The sequence below is a fragment of the Salmo salar genome, unplaced genomic scaffold, assembly GCF_905237065.1.
Source record: "Salmo salar unplaced genomic scaffold, Ssal_v3.1, whole genome shotgun sequence".
NCBI lineage: Eukaryota > Metazoa > Chordata > Actinopteri > Salmoniformes > Salmonidae > Salmo > Salmo salar.
The window spans coordinates 171,008-183,248 of NW_025550947.1; the positions used below are offsets into that span (position 1 = coordinate 171,008).

Here is a 12,241-nt window from a genome sequence, read left to right on the forward strand (position 1 = left end):
TGATGGAAGTGGACATATGATTAATAAGTGTAAAGAAGTACTAGAGAATAGAGAGTGAAGTACAGATAATAACATGACATCATCATCAACCCTTTAGACTATAATAACATGACATCATCACCAACCCTTTAGACAATAATAACATGACATCATCATCAACCCTTTAGACTATAATTACATGACATCATCACCAACCCTTTAGACTATAATAACATGACATCATCACCAACCCTTTAGACAATAATAACATGACATCATCATCAACCCTTTAGACTATAATTACATGACATCATCACCAACCCTTTAGACAATAATAACATGACATCATCATCAACCCTTTAGACTATAATAACATGACATCATGATCAACCCTTTAGACAATAATAACATGACATCATCATCAACCCTTTAGACTATAATAACATGACATCATCATCAACCCTTTAGACTATAATAACATGACATCATCATCAACCCTTTATGCTATAATAACATGACATCATCATCAACCCTTTAGACAATAATAACATGACATCATCATCAACCCTTTAGACTATAATAACATGACATCATCATCAACCCTTTAGACTATAATAACATGACATCATCATCAACCCTTTAGACAATAATAACATGACATCATCATCAACCCTTTAGACTATAATAACATGACATCATCATCAACCCTTTATGCTATAATAACATGACATCATCATCAACCCTTTAGACAATAATAACATGACATCATCATCAACCCTTTAGACTATAATAACATGACATCATCATCAACCCTTTAGACAATAATAACATGACAACATCATCATCAACCCTTTAGACTATAATAACATGACATCATCATCAACCCTTTAGACTTTAATAACATGACATCATCATCAACTCTTTAGACTAGAATAACATGACATCATCATCAACTCTTTAGACACCATAGTGGTCAGAATGGTTCTACACTAGAGAGAGATACATACACTCAATGTTACATTACATGGTTCGAGTAGTGAGTGTTACAGTCTATGTTAGTCTTAGCCACAGAGAGCTGAATGATAGTAACTTAACACAAACGCACACACCACCACACACACACACGGATTGTGTTAAATGCTTTGAGAGCTCACTGGTATTAGTGTGTGGTGTTTGGCTGTGACTGAGCCCCTGGTGTGGGATAGAGAGAGAAGGATATGGAGTGTGAAAAAATGAATAGAGAGAGGGAGGGATGTGGAGAGAGCAGATAAGAGGACAGAAACAGAGGGACCCAAAACACTAGCCTCACATTACCACATGAACTGTCTCTGAGACAGAGGAAAGAGAGAGAGGAAGAAGGAGAGAGAGAGAGGCAGGGAGAGAGAGAGAGAGAGGGAGAGAGGAGCAGAGAGCGAGGGAGAGAGAGATAGAGAGAGAGGGAAGCAGAGAGCGAGAGAGAGAGAGAGGCAGAGAAAGAGAGGGAGAGAGGCAGAGAGACAGAGCCAGAGAGAGAGAGAGAGAGAGAGAGAGAGAGAGAGGAGCAGAGAGCAAGGGAGAGAGAGAGGTAGGCAGAGAGCGAGAGATGGAGGCAGAGAGACAGAGCCAGAGAGAGAAAGAGAGAGAAAGAGAGAGCGAGAGATGAACGCTGTAAGAGGCCCAGCATGTGTTGTTTACGAGTCTGCCATTCTTTTAATTGACTAAAGGAGACTGACTCAAATGTATGCGTCCTTTACCTTCTCTATCCACCACCAATCAACGGCCCTCCTGCCCTACACGCCCCTATCTCTCTGAAGGGCCATGATAACTACAGGAGATGAACTAATACATCAACAGAATAACTGCAGTCATCAACAGCACTGTAGCTGTAGTCTGTATGGCAGTGGTGAGTGGGACTCTCCATCATGTGGATGGGTGTGTGTGTGTTGTGTTGTGTGGTGTGTGTTGTGTATTCACATGCACATGTGTGTGTGCCCTTCTATCCTGGTGATGGGTTTATGGATGGGACAGCAGAAGACTATCACCAACCCTGGCAATAGCAATAAATAAATCACACTGTATGTTTCCTGTAGCCCAGAGAGAGAGTGTGCATGCGTGTGTGTATGTGTGTGTGTGGTGTGATTGTAGCATTGTGTGCTAGTATAGCTGGTCTTATTGTAGCATTGTGCGCTAGTATAGCTGGTGTTATTGTAGCATTATGTGCCAGTATAGCTGTTGTTATTGTAGCATTGTGTGCTAGTATAGCTGGTGTTATTGTAGCATTATGTGCCAGTATAGCTGTTGTTATTGTAGCATTGTGTGCTAGTATAGCTGGTGTTATTGTAGCATTATGTGCCAGTATAGCTGTTGTTATTGTAGCATTGTGTGCTAGTATAGCTGGTGTTATTGTAGCATTGTGTGCTAGTATAGCTGGTGTTATTGTAGCATTGTGTGCCAGTATAGCTGGTGTTATTGTAGCATTGTGTGCTAGTATAGCTGGTGTTATTGTAGCATTGTGTGCCAGTATAGCTGGTGTTATTGTTGCATTGTGTGCTAGTATAGCTGGTGTTATTGTAGCATTATGTGCCAGTATAGCTGTTGTTATTGTAGCATTGTGTGCTAGTATAGCTGGTGTTATTGTAGCATTGTGTGCTAGTATTGTCACGGGTGTCGTAGGTTAGAGACCAAGGCGCAGCGGGTTGCGTGCTCATCATTATTTTATTTATAGGTGAACACGAAAAAACAATAAACAAAGAACGACAGTACGACAGTTTCGCAGGCTATACACAGCAGTGCAAAAACAATCTCCCACAAAGGGACAGGTGGAAAACAGGCTCCCTAAGTATGACACTCAATCAGAAACAACGATGTACAGCTGTTCCTGATTGAGAGCCACACCAGGCCAACAAAGAAATACACAACATAGAAACCCTAGAATACAAAACAAGAACATAAACCAAAAACCCCGGAACACATAAATCCAACACCCCTCTACATACACACACACCCCGAACCATATAAAACAAATACCCCTCTACCTAAATACATAGCCCAAACCACATGAAACAAACACCCCCTGCCACGTCCTGACCAAACTATAATAACAAATAACCCCTATTACTGGTCAGGACGTGACAGTACCCCCCCCCCAAAGGTGCAGACCCTGGATGCACCTCACACAAATAACCAAAAATGACCCCCCAAAAATAAATCCCAAATCTAAAGGGAGGGAAGGGAGGGTGGCTGCCGTCACCGACGGCTCCTGTGCTACACCCCCCCTCCCCAAACCTCCTACAGTGGAGGAGGCTTAGGCTCAGGCCTTAATCCCCTACCGGACCAAACCACCCCCACTGCATACCTCTGCCTGAGGCCAGTCACTGAAGACCCTGGACTGGGCTCTGGGAGCTCTGGACTGTAGGCCGACTCACTCGGTTCCGGACTGTGGGCCGTCTCACTCGGTGCCGGACTGTGGGCCGTCTCACTCGTGCCGGAGGTCTCACTGTGCCGGACGGGCCGTCTCACTCGGTGCCGGACAGTAGGCCGCCTCACTCGGTGCCGGACTGTAGGCCGTCTCACTCGGTGCCGGACGAGGCCTTCTGCCGGACTGTAGGCCGTCTCACTCGGTGCCGGACTGAGGCCGTCTCACTCGGTGCCGGACTGTAGGCCGTCTCACTCGGTGCCGGACCGTAGGCCGCCTCACTCGGTGCCGACTGTGGCCGTCTCACCGGTGCCGGAGCCGGACACTCTGGACGAGGTACTGTTGCCGGACACTCTGGACGAGGTACTGTTGCGGACACTCTGGACGAGTACTGTTGCGGACACTCTGGACGAGTGTTGCCGGACACTCTGGACGCAGGTACTGTTGCCGGACACTCTGGACGAGGTACTGTTGCCGGACACTCTGGACGAGGTACTGTTGCCGGACACTCTGGACGCAGGTACTGTTGCCGGACACTCTGGACGAGGTACTGTTGCCGGACACTCTGGACGAGATACTGTTGCCGGACACTCTGGACGAGATACTGTTGCCGGACACTCTGGACGAGGTACTGGGCTGACGCACTGGAAGCCTAATGCGTGGGGCTGGTAGTGGAGGTACCAGACTGGGGACACGCACCTCAAGGCTAGTGCGAGGAGCGGGAACAGGACATACTGGACTGGGCTGATGCACTGGAAGCCTGGTGCGTGGGGCTGGTACTGGAGGTATCAGACTGGAGACACGCACTTCATGGCTAGTGCGAGGAGCGGGATACACTGGACCGTAGAGGCGCACTGGCGGTCTCGAGCGCAGGACTGGCACCGCCCGTACTGGCTGAGCGCCCACTTCCCCCTGGCAAATGCGGGGCGCTGGCACTGCGCACACCGGCCTGAAAATACTTGGCCTCGCCACAGTATGCATTACCCCTAAGCACGGGACCTGTCCAGTCATATGTTGCCTAAAAAAAGCATGGGGATTTGGCTTGGGGCTTAATCCTCGCCCAGCCAAACTACCCGTGTGCCCCCCCCAATTTTTTTTATTGTGGCTGCCTCTCGGGCTCCCTTAACCCCTCCATAGCACTGGAAATGCTCATCCTCATCTCCGCCCATGTCCATCCTTCTTCCTCGTGCTCCTTACTCCGCTGCTTGGTCCATTTGTGGTGGGAGATTCTGTCACGGGTGTTGTAGGTTAGAGACCAAGGCGCAGCGGGTTGCGTGCTCATCATTATTTTATTTATAGGTGAACACGAAAAAACAATAAACAAAGAACGACAGTACGACAGTTTCGCAGGCTAAACACAGCAGTGCAAAAACAATCTCCCACAAAGGGACAGGTGGAAACAGGCTCCCTAAGTATGACACTCAATCAGAAACAACGATGTACAGCTGTTCCTGATTGAGAGCCACACCAGGCCAACAAAGAAATACACAACATAGAAACCCTAGAATACAAAACAAGAACATAAACCAAAAACCCCGGAACACATAAATCCAACACCCCTCTACATATACACACACACACCCCGAACCATATAAAACAAATACCCCTCTACCTAAATACATAGCCCAAACCACATGAAACAAACACCCCCTGCCACGTCCTGACCAAACTATAATAACAAATAACCCCTTATACTGGTCAGGACGTGACAAGTATAGCTGGTGTTATTGTAGCATTGTGTGCTAGTATAGCTGTTCCTATTGTAGCATTGTGTTCTAATAGCTGGTGTTATTGTAGCATTGGGCAGCAAGTAGCCTAGTGGTTAGAGCATTGGGCCAGTAACCGAAAGGTTGCTAGATCGAATTCTCGAGCTGACAAGGTAAAAATCTGTCATGCTGCCCCCAAACAAGGCAGTTATCCCACTGTTCCTAGGCCGTCATTGTAAATAATAATTTGTTCTTAACTGACTTGCCTAGTTAAATAAAGGTTCAATTAAAAAAATTGTGTGCTAGTATAGCTGGTCTTATTGTAGCATTGTGTGCTAGTATAGCTGGTGTTATTGTAGCATTGTGTGCTAGTATAGCTGGTGTTATTGCAGCATTGTGTGCTAGTATAGCTGGTGTTATTGTAGCATTGTGTGCTAGTATAGCTGGTGTTATTATAGCATTGTGTGCTAGTATAGCTGGTGTTATTGTAGCATTGTGTGCTAGTATAGCTGGTGTTATTGTAGCATTGTGTGCTAGTATAGTTGGTGTTATTGTAGCATTGTGTGCCAGTATAGCTGGTGTTATTGTAGCATTGTATGCTAGTATAGCTGGTGTTATTGTAGCATTGTGTGCTAATAGCTGGTGTTGCTTAGTTTCTCCATATTGTTACTATTGTGTTATTACTTATATTACTGTCAGTAATAACTAGCCAGTATTTTCGATGATCTATTTGTTATCCGTTTCATACAGTCCTCTGTTATTGCCTGTTACTATGTAATAGCCTACCATTCACTGTGGCAGTGTATTTCTACAGTCCTCTGTTTTTGCCTGTTACTATTTAATAGCCTGCCATTCACTGTGGCAGTGTATTTCTACAGTCCTCTGTTATTACCTGTTACTATGTAATAGCCTACCATTCACTGTGGCAGTGTATTTCTACAGTCCTCTGTTATTGCTACTACCTATTTCTATTGTCTTCTTCCAATATTATATCCTTTACATGTTTGTTGCAGTAATTGTATTTATCATACCTTCATTCCATGTTTCTATTCTGTTTTAGACCATTCCCATCTGTGATAGGTCAATAAAGTCCTCTGTTGGTAATAGTCTGGAGGTTGTCTTGTCTCTGTAATAGGAGATGGGAATCAGTAAAGTCCTCTGTTGGGAATAGTCTGGAGGTTGTCTTGTCTCTGTAATAGGAGATGGGAATCAGTAAAGTCCTCTGTTGGTAATAGTCTGGAGGTTGTCTTGTCTCTGTAATAGGAGATGGGAATCAGTAAAGTCCTCTGTTGGTAATAGTCTGGAGGTTGTCTTGTCTCTGTAATAGGAGATGGGAATCAGTAAAGTCCTCTGTTGGTAATAGTCTGGAGGTTGTCTTGTCTCTGTAATAGGAGATGGGAATCAGTAAAGCTACAGTCCAGCTTATTCTGGAGCTTCTTGTCACTGTGTGTGTGTGTGTGTGTGTGTGTGTTCTGTCGTGTGAGTGCGTGCATGTGAGTGTGTGTGTGTGTGTGTGTGGTGTGGTGTGTGTGTGTGTGTGTGTGTGTGTGTGTGTGTGTGTGTGTGTGTGTGTGTGGGTGGGTGCATGTTTGTGTGTGTGTGTGTGGTGTGTGTGTGTGTACGTGTGAGTGCGTGTGTGTGTGTGTGTGTGTGTGTGTGTGTGTGTGTGTGTGTGTGTGTGTGTACGTGTGAGTGCGTGCATGTGAGTGTGTGTGTGTGTATATGTGTGTGTGTGTGTTCTTGAATACCTGACTGTTATTGCTTTGCATTGCATCATATATCAAAGTCTAGATGTGAAATCCGATGTTGAATCTACAGTCTCTTACTGGCTAGACTTTGTTTGACTGAGACTTTGTGTGTGTTTGTGTTGGGGGGGGGGTATAATTGGTACGGCCGCATGACCCTGGCACCATCTGCTCACAATAGAGCCATGACGGTCCCTACCACCGAGAGGGGAGATGGAAACAATGTTTGCGCCCCATATTGGCACCCTATTCCCTACATAGTACACTACTTTGAACAGAGCCTTATGCCACCCTATTCCCTACATAGTACACTACTCTGAACAGAGCCTTATTTATGCCACCCTATTCCCTACATAGTACACTACTCTGAACAGAGCCTTATTTATGCCACCCTATCCCCTACATAGTACACTACTCTGAACAGAGCCTTATTTATGCCACCCTATTCCCTACATAGTACACTACTCTGAACAGAGCCTTATTTATGCCACCCTATTCCCTACATAGTACACTACTCTGAACAGAGCCTTATGCCACCCTATTCCCTACATAGTACACTACTTTGAACAGAGCCTTATGGGGCGATACAGGGAATAGGGTGTCATTTTGGAGGCGATCAATGCGCTGGAGAAGTGAACAGTTAGAAACACTGCTACATGTCAGTGTGAGAAGTCATGAACCCTTCCACACCGAGGCTCATTGCAAAACTCATCTTCTCCCAGTTGCAATTAGGTGAATGGGTTTTGTCACCTTATGCAGTGAAACTGCTGATGTGGGACATTGTGGACACAAAACGGCAGCCATGTATCACCCAGGTGGGCCATTGCAGTGTTGAACTTAAGTTAGAATTAAGCTCTGACTAGGTAAAAAGTTACTCATACAACAAACATAGGATCAGCTCTCTTCCCCCCCAAACCCTAACCTTTAACCATTACGGAGGACATACAAGTAACATGAATAGAATCCCACCACCCGCTACAAACACATGTAATAACCCTGATACAACATTTACATGAAAGAAGTGTTACAAAGAGTCTAGAGGTCCTTAAAGGGGAAATCAGCAGTTGGAACAACAACAAAGTGTTTTCCCCGCCCCTGTTCTGTAAATATCTACGGAGATAGATGGGAGGGTTTGAGGGTAGCTGAGGAGTGGGACTGACAAAGCTCAGGATCGATAATAGTTATGACTGAAAACACTATGTATACCTGATGTCTGAGTATTATCTATATGCTGGATGGGCCCAAACCGATAGGGATGGGCTGGAAAAATGTAAACACTCTCATATTCATGAACAGAGCTATGGACGCAAAGACTGACCGTCCATGACGTCACAATTATAGATAGAATACATTTCCTTTTGTTAACAAACATTGGAGTAGAACAAGCTTATATTGTGGGTTCCAACATTAGAATTCTTCAAGAATCAATGGGTACATATCAATAATTTATTCCAAAGATGGATGTCAGAACTGCCCCTTTAATAAGAGAATCTCTGGGTTTGTAAAGTGAGGAAATAGCCTCAGCACTGTGAGTATACAAAAGGTCGGTCTGCTACAATGTAAAACAGGAGAGTTCAGCACCATGGACAATGACTGTAACTGTGAGCATACAAAAGGTCAGTCTGCTACGGTGTAAAACACACACACACACACACAGACGGTCTCCAGATATAAACCTTTGACCTCTAGGTATACTCAAACTCTCCGTCTCAACTGTTGTTTACCCAAAATGCAAAGGGGCAAGGACCCCAGAGGAATGTAACACTTTTCAAAAAGATTAACCCTGTCCCTCATCTCTCATCCTCCCTCAAGGTGTGTGTGTGTGTGTGTGTGTGTGTGTGTGTGTGTGTGTGTGTGTGTGTGTGTGTGTGTGTGTGTGTGTGTGTGTGTGCACATTGTGCCAGACAGGTTGTGCTGTTTCCTAGCAGCATACTGTATCTGGGGTCAGATTGTTATTTGACTCCTGGTGGTTCGAGGTCAGGTGTTTGGCACAGAAAGCTGATCTTAGAACAGCACTGGGGGCCAGCTGCTCACACACGGACACACACACAGGTACACACAGGTACACACACACACGGACACACACACAGGTACACACAGGTACACACACACACATGGACACACACAAGTACACACAGGTACACACACACATGGAGACACACACACAGGTACACACACACACATGGACACACACACAGGTACACACACACAGGTACACACACGCATGGACACACACACAGGTACACACAGGTACACACACACAGGTACACACACGCATGGACACACACACTTAAGGACACACACACAGGTACACACACACACACACAGTGGCTGTGTTGACAATGAGGATTTATATCTGGTTGATGCAGCGACTCCACTTCCCGGATTAGGAGACACACACACACACACACACACACACACACACACACACACACACACACACACACACACACACACACACACACACACACACACACACACACACACACACACACACACACACTGGCTGTGTTGACAGTGAGGATTTATATCTGGTTGATGCAGCGACTCCACTTCCCGGATTAGAGTGGTGTAAAGGCTCGGGAGGTAGCAGATTCACACAGACACACACACACACGCACGCACACACAAGCGCACACAAACAGTGACACACACAGTGACACACACACCCTCAACCATACTCTATCTATCTGTTACTGTGTGTTACAATCTATCATATCCCATCTATCTGTTACTGTGTGTTACAATCTATCATATCCCATCTATCTGTTACTGTGTGTTACAATCTATCATATCCCATCTATCTGTTACTGTGTGTTGCAATCTATCATATCCCATCTATCTGTTACTGTGTGTTGCAATCTATCATATCCCATCTATCTGTTACTGTGTGTTACAATATATCATATCCCATCTATCTGTTACTTGTGTGTTACAATCTATCATATCCCATCTATCTGTTACTGTGTGTTACAATCTATCATATCCCATCTATCTATTACTGTGTGTTACAATCTATCATATCCCATCTATCTATTACTGTGTGTTGCAATCTATCATATCCCATCTATCTATTACTGTGTGTTGCAATCTATCATATCCCATCTATCTGTTACTGTGTGTTACAATCTATCATATCCCATCTATCTGTTACTGTGTGTTACAATCTATCATATCCCATCTATCTGTTACTGTGTGTTACAATCTATCATATCCCATCTATCTGTTACTGTGCGTTACAATCTATCATATCCCATCTATCTGTTACTGTGTGTTACAATCTATCATATCCCATATATCTGTTACTGTGTGTTACAATCTATCATATCCCATCTATCTGTTACTGTGTGTTACAATCTATCATATCCCATCTATCTGTTACTGTGTGTTACAATCTATCATATCCCATCTATCTGTTACTGTGCATTACAATATATCATATCCCATCTATCTGTTACTTGTGTGTTACAATATATCATATCCCATCTATCTGTTACTGTGTGTTACAATCTATCATATCCCATCTATCTATTACTGTGTGTTACAATCTATCATATCCCATCTATCTATTACTGTGTGTTACAATCTATCATATCCCATCTATCTATTACTGTGTGTTACAATCTATCATATCCCATCTATCTGTTACTGTGTGTTACAATCTATCATATCCCATCTATCTGTTACTGTGTGTTACAATCTATCATATCCCATCTATCTGTTACTGTGTGTTACAATCTATCATATCCCATGTATCTGTTACTGTGTGTTACAATCTATCATATCCCATGTATCTGTTACTGTGTGTTACAATCTATCATATCCAATCTATCTGTTACTGTGTGTTACAATCTATCATATCCCATCTATCTGTTACTGTGTGTTACAATATATCATATCCCATCTATCTATTACTGTGTGTTACAATCTATCATATTCTATATATCTATTACCGTGTGTAACACAGTCTACTACACTATGGAAGAACGATAGATAACACTTTCACAGCTAACGCTGAGTGGACTAAACAGAGAAGTGAACTGAACCGAGCCCTCTATATTGTCACATGGGCCTGACATAAACTATGCAGACAAAGTGTAGTACAGGCTTTATGTAACGCATGGTTTGAGTCAAGCAACACAACAGTAGGTAGACTCATTTTTAACTTAGGATCGGCAACAGCTGTAGGCGTCTTTGTAATTGTTTATTTGTTTGTTTGTTTACTCCCATTGAACAATCAATGATATTGTCTTATGTTTTGTATTCAAGGGGGACGAGTCCTTTACTCGACCCGGGGAGGGCGCTACACACCCACCCGTTAAATAAATCATTTTCTGCAGCTGTATAGCCTACATTTCCTTCACTTGATCTAACTGATAAACCGAACGGTTTATTGGCACTGCATTGGTGGGAGAGAATGGGACGGTTTGTCTAGCGGTTCTGTGTCCCGTTTGAAATCAAATCAATAGGCCTATCTGATCATGGACATTTGGAAGTGGACCCTGCGGCAGGCTGAACGTCAGGCTGGCTATATAGAACAACAATACATTCATAGAGAACTATTAACTCAACCCGCTGTATATTAGTCTCTGCAGTTTCTGTAGCATTGATTATTCCGTATCTCTTATGCCTACCTTCAATAGTGGCATCGCCGACCGAGAACCACAACAGCCACAACACTGCGACCGCAAACTTCATGCTTCCTCTTCGCTCGGCTCCAGTTACCCGTTCTCGTTCTAGTCGTCTTCAAGGTGCGTTATATCATCTCCTGCCTACACAAATCCGTCCGTATCACTTTGCACGGGAACAGTAATCAGTCGGTCCGTAGCCTAGACTAGTATAACAACGGGACGTGCTTTGCCCGCTTCGGAACGATGTAACGATTAAATTATGAAGGACGGACAGGGCAGAAAACGACGCTGTTGTTTCTCCATTATGTCCGACAACAACTGTTTTACAGCGGCAGGACTTCTTATTTCTGGGTTTCCCCCAAGGGTTTCAATTTGTGTCCCAGTGTGGACGCTCGAGCAAGCCGACCGGGTGCACGCGCTCAAAATCCGGTGTTCGGTAGGGGGGCTGGCCCAGCGGCAGATGAGGGAGGAGAGACGGCGGAATGTGATGCTGGGCTGGATGGAGACAGGGGTGCGCGTGGCGTATGTGTGTTCTATAATAACGGAGGAATATGGCGGTACCGGGGTAGAATGGAGGTCCTACTCCTCCTGGGTAGACTATCACGGACCACCCTAAATTACAACATTCAGTAGCCAACAAAAGTTGTGTAGGATTCATTATTTATGATGTATCTATGAATGTAATTTACAGCCTAATTGTAGGCTACACATTTTACAAAACCATCCAATCCCTTCAGGAATCACCAGTCACATTTGAATGAGAAATGGCCCAGGACCACCAGCGAC

At 44.4% G+C, this 12,241-nt stretch overlaps 1 pseudogene; it reads right to left on the reverse strand.

The window, feature by feature from the left end:
- The window catches only part of LOC106610460 (neuronal acetylcholine receptor subunit non-alpha-3-like), a 31,369-nt pseudogene extending 19,427 nt beyond the window's left edge, over positions 1-11,942 (reverse strand).
- Positions 11,943-12,241: the final 299 nt, after the last annotated feature.